The sequence below is a fragment of the Dromaius novaehollandiae genome, chromosome Z, assembly GCF_036370855.1.
Source record: "Dromaius novaehollandiae isolate bDroNov1 chromosome Z, bDroNov1.hap1, whole genome shotgun sequence".
In the NCBI taxonomy this organism is placed as follows: Eukaryota; Metazoa; Chordata; class Aves; order Casuariiformes; family Dromaiidae; genus Dromaius; species Dromaius novaehollandiae.
Window position 1 is genome coordinate 4,925,403 of NC_088132.1, and position 5,190 is coordinate 4,930,592.

The window sequence follows — 5,190 nt, forward strand, 5'->3', positions numbered from 1 at the left end:
CTTGTGGCAGCGGCCCTCTGTTGTCAAGGGTCACAGCATGCTCAAAGTCAGCTTGGAGATCTCAGCTGCCCGGCGCTGCACCCTGCAGTGCACAACCAGCAGGTGTCCACAGAGCCCTGGCAGTGGGGCACTGGGCTCTGACGCAAAATGAGCCTGCCAGGGTGGGGACTGGCCACTGCCTGGGGAATTTCCGAGCGTAGAGGGCTGCTAACCAATCTGCCCACTCTGGCGTGTCAGAAGAGGGGGCTGCCGTTCAGGTGCGCAGGAGCGTTTGCTGTCCTGTCCTCCTGCCCTGCTCCCTGCTCTGCCCACAGCCGCAGCAGTGCGCCAGTAACCACTGCTGCCAGGAGGCTGCTGCAGTGACTCCTGTGCCCCCAGTGGGAGAGCAAGACAGGAGGCTGGCGTTTAATAACCAGAGCCGTCTTGCCCATGTGGGCTTTCATTGCTTCACAGACAGGAGATTCTGTGTTGCCTACAGGTCAGAAAAATGCAGGGTCTGCTGCCAGACCTCATGGAGGTGCTGCAGGGGGCCAACACAGACATCAGCATGAAGGCCCTGGTTGTCTCTGGCAACGTGATCCGCCATATGGACAGGGCGGCAGTGGGCCCCATCGCTCTGCAGCTGGCGGAGAAGCTCATGCCACTCTTTGATGACGTAAGGCTGGTGTGGGAGCCTGAGCCCTGCAGATGAGCACTCTCTAATGACAACCGCTCTTCAGCCCAGCCCTGTGTGCAGCACTCAGGCAGGGCCTTCGCCACTCCCAGCTTCTCTGGGCTCGTGTGGCATGGCTTATGGCCTCTGCAGTGTGCCACAACTTCTCCCTGACAGGTTTACATCAATGGGTGCTCCGAGTGCCCTGTGCAGGGCGCAGGTGCTTTCAAATCCAAGGGGGCTTCTTCAGTGGCTCCTGCCAGGCAGGACCACATGCTCTCACCACCGCCTTGAGCAGGTGGTGTGTGTCCAGGAGTCATGGTGGAGGGCCAGCCCAGCCTCCTCCTCAGCCCATCCCCTGGGGGAGCTCCTGACATGGCTGGCTGGGTACAAGCTAATGCTGTTGCTCACCGTGGGCAGGCAGGAGCCCTTGCTGAGGTCCCACCCTCCTCCCTCCTCCCAGGAATCCAGCCAGGTGCGAGAGCTCTCCATCTGCCGCTTCAAAGAGGTGATGGAGCTTGTGGAGGGGAGCAGCAGGAAGCAGATGCAGAAGAAAGTGCGTAGGTGCCTGCTCCCGCTGTTCTTCCACGTGAATGACGAGACCCAGAGTGTGGCCAAGGTATAGATTTCAAACCTCACCGGTGATGCGGGGATGGGCCTGCTGGCATCACATGGGTGGGCCTGAGCATCAGGGGCAAGGGCTGCTGACAACTGGACTCTGTGAGTGTGTCACACTGGGCCCCAACAGCCTGCGTCCCTGAGGGCAGGGAAGAGCTGCCCTCCTTCCTTGCACCAGGCCCACCCCATGGCTTCCGTCCTCCCTCCTTGCCTCCTGCTGCTCAGACAGGCACAGAGGGCCGGGGGCCCCTTCCAGCCCTGCTCCCTCCATACGGCCCTCCTCCAGTGCAGCCCACAGGAAGAGTTCCTGCTGACCCAGAGCTGACAGGGTCTGAGAAACTGGGCATGGACGTTTCCCAGACCTGCCCTACCTGCTCCAACAGGACTCAGCAGCAGCCTGCGCCCACAAAGGCCTGAGCATGTGACTCCCTACAGGCTTCCCAGCTGTCCTCACAGGGGTCTGAGGCCAGGCCCTTGACCCTCCATCCCTGTCCACCAATGCTGCCCTCAAGACCCGCCCAAATGCCTGGGCCAGGGCATGCCCCAGCTCCCTAAGGGCATGATTCCCCCCTGGGAACACAAATCCTTCTCACTACGCTCAGCCTGCATTAGGCCAGTGATGCAGAGGGGCGGTGCAGAGAGGTGCAGCACCTGCAAGGGCTTGAGAGAGCCAGCCAGCCCGCCCCCCAGGAACCCCAGCCGGGATAGGGACAAGTCACCCAAAGGGAGATGCAGTCAGGGCAGGTGACTGGCCCGCTATCCTGGGCTCAAGGCTCTGGCCAGCTGGAGCCTGGGCATGAGGGAGCGGTGACAGAGCAGCATGTGGAGCCAGGTGTGCTGCTGGCGAATTCCCACAGGACATGCCACAGGGCACATTGAACCCTCTTGAGACTCTGCCCCTGCTGCTGCATCTTCCCGCAATGGGCTGGGAAAGGGGCAGAGCCAAGCCAAGGTGAGGGGGACAGCAGGCCTCCTCCCCCAGACTGTGCTGCCATCTCTCGGTCTCTGCTGCTGTCTGTGCAGGCCTCCTGGGAAGCCCTCGTTGCCGCTGCAGCGTGCCTGAAGTGGGCACAGCTCAGGGACCTGACCCAGACAAAGCAGACATGGAGGATTGCCGAGTTCTTGGTAAGGAGCGCTCCACAGGCCCAGGGCCCAGGCTGGACAAGGCCTGCCCCCCCCACACACAGCCATGCCTGGGGTAGGTAGGCAGCTGCGCCTCTCCTGCACTGCTCCAGCCCCAAGCCCACAGCCTGCACCTGCATACTTGATCCCGTTCCTCAAGCTCATCACCCTGGTGGGCTCTTTGGCAGGCTCCTCTCTTCTCCCTGACCTCCTGCCAGTTTGCTGAGGGATACCCTGGCCCACCTGGGCCTTGGCAGCACACAGGGTTCTCAGCACCCCCGGGCCACACTCTGCCTGCTGCTCTCTCCAAACCTCAACCCCACGTGGCTCCTGGCTGGGAGATGCCCGTGCCCTGATGCCCAGAAGGGAAAGGGAGGAGGTGCGGGGAGCAGGGCTTAGCCCGGCTGTTTGGGGAAGGTCTGTGGCAGCCCCGTGCTCTCTGCAGCTGGCGAGAGGCAGGAGCCAAGTGGAAGACTACCTGTGTCAGAGCCTGCCGTACTTGGAGGACTCTCAGGCATCCCTGCGAGAGGTGGCCGTGAGGTTCCTTGGTGAGCCACACCCCCGGGGTGTCTCTGTTTGCAACTTGCTCCTAGGCCCAGCTGCCCCTGCCCGGCAGCAAGCCCTGTGGCTGCCAGGGCCCAGACTGCCTGGTGCAGGGCCTGGGCTTGCAGGAGCCCCGCTGGGTGGACGGGAGACTTGCTCGTTCCCACCCCAGCCCCCAAACCTCCCCCATCGGCTACTGTACTTCCCTGGGGTCAGCCCCGCCAAAGGGGAGGAGGGTGTGTCGCGAAGCTGGCAGGGCCGGCGGGGAGCTGTGCTGCGGCGAGCGTGCTGGGGAGCGTCAGGTGTGAAGGCTGCTGTGTGCCTAGGGCTTGCCGGGCAACGCTTGAAGAACCCAAGGGAGGAGATGCTGCGGGATATCTGCAACGGTGAGTAAGAGCAGTGCCGTGCTGGCAGCGGTCGGCAGAGGGCAAGGGAGGCAGAGCGTGGGCAGTGTACTGCAGTGCCGTGGCCTGTTACAGGGAAATATTTCTGGGGCAGAGGAAAACGTCAGGGGCATTTGGGGGCACTCCTGAGCAGCAACTTCCAGTTGGTGCATTTGCCCCAACTGCTTGGGAAGAGCTGGGCAGGGCTGGCACCGTCTGGAGGGTATGCCTGGGGCGGGGCGGGGGGATGTCTCTGCAGATAGATGGGTTTCATCGCTGCTCTGTTTCTTTATGTCTCAGTCCTTCGGCCCTTGGAGAATGACATCCAGCCCTCCATCTGTTCCCTGGCCACTCAGACCATCCTCATCTTGAGAACTCCAAGGAAACAGTCACCATCAGGCTGGAACCTGCAGGCCCTGCGCTGCTGGCTCCAGAGAGCACGGGAGAGGTGGAACCACCCTCTGGGAAACGGCTCTTCTCGAGGAGAATGAGGATGACAGTCCCAGGCCCACGGTGCCCTTCCATTGGTGACCTCCTGAGCAGGCAGAACAGTCTGGGTCATTCTGGGCATCTGCTGCAGTTCACCCCTCAGGCCTGATGGGCAGAATGAAATAGACCAAGGGGATTTCTGAGCAGCAATTAGTTCAGAGGTTATAATAAAATTCCTCACATTATGTTCTGCTCTGGGTTTTTTGCTTCCTTCTGCGTTTTTTTTTTTTAATGTTTGTTCCTCCAGGCAGGCTCCTACTGGCCTCTTGTGGCAGCTTGGTGAGCCAGACCTCTTTGCTGCCAGACCTCTAGCTCACCAACACTCTTCAGGCTTGTGACATCCCGTTCCCCGAGGGAAACTGTGTGTTGGGGCTACTCTGTGAATTCATTCTGAAGGTCTCCTTCTCCTTGGCTAGCCTAAGCTCTCGGTGTAGGAAACACAAGCCCACGCTGACAGTCAAAGAGGCTCCACAGCAGCACCACCGCACTACTGCCTCCTTTCGCCAGGCCTCGTTGCCCTTCTCTCTCACTCCTGAAATAAGTCAGTCCAATTGCCATCTGTGTTTCTGTGTATCGGATGCCTCTGCAGTAAATGGCAGCCACACCTGCGCACACCAAAATGTACTGGAAGTGCACTGTCCAGACAAGACAAGCTGCTCCACATGGGGACCTCCCAATGGCCAGCAGCCTGCCCAGCCCTCAACTCCTCCCATCTTCTCAGCAACAAGCTGTTCAGACACAGCACACTCCCCATCCATTCAGCAGGCACTGCCTGCAGCCACAGATGTACTTGTGAGCTCACACGCTTCTCCACGGAGCACTTCTCTGGGAAGGTAGAGGCGATGGAGAGGTGAAGGGCCATCCCTTAGCTGCTGACCCCATGGCCTGGGGAAACGGGTGCAGAGCTGTGTGCCTTCCCCTCCAGCCCAGCTCATGTCCCCTTCCCAAATCCCAAGCTGCACCTCCTCAGCAAACAGGCTTCCTCCAGACCTCGGAAGCCTCTCCAGTCTTTCTCCCACCTCTCGGCATGCGGCTCTTCAAACAACAAAGTATCGTTGCCTTGGGAGCCTTCCTAACCTTGCTGCTTTTCAGGGGACTCTTGTGATGCCAAAGCCCCACTTACAAACCTGCTCAGATGTGGAGGCAGCACCTGCTGTGCTACGGGACCAAGGTGTCCATGGGCCCAACAACAGCCCTGTGCTTGGCCCTGGCACTGTGGTCCCCGAGAGCTGGTGGGGACAGCCTGGGGCCCCTGCAAGCGGGGCCTAAGCAGCATCAACGGCCCCTGCCTACGCAGTGGGAAGGGGCCGGGTCTGCTTGCTGCCCACTGCTTTCTGAGGTGCCTCTCAGAGAAGGGTAGGCCAGCCGGGCCAGCAGACAAGC

General features: G+C 60.8%; 1 long non-coding RNA gene across 1 annotated transcript; it reads left to right on the forward strand.

Moving 5' to 3' along the window:
* Positions 1-3,274: 3,274 nt before the first annotated feature.
* On the forward strand, positions 3,275-3,992 carry LOC135324868 (uncharacterized). The gene is made up of 2 exons (XR_010386105.1): positions 3,275-3,321; positions 3,619-3,992. It is a non-coding gene; the product is annotated as an uncharacterized LOC135324868 (long non-coding RNA).
* Positions 3,993-5,190: the final 1,198 nt, after the last annotated feature.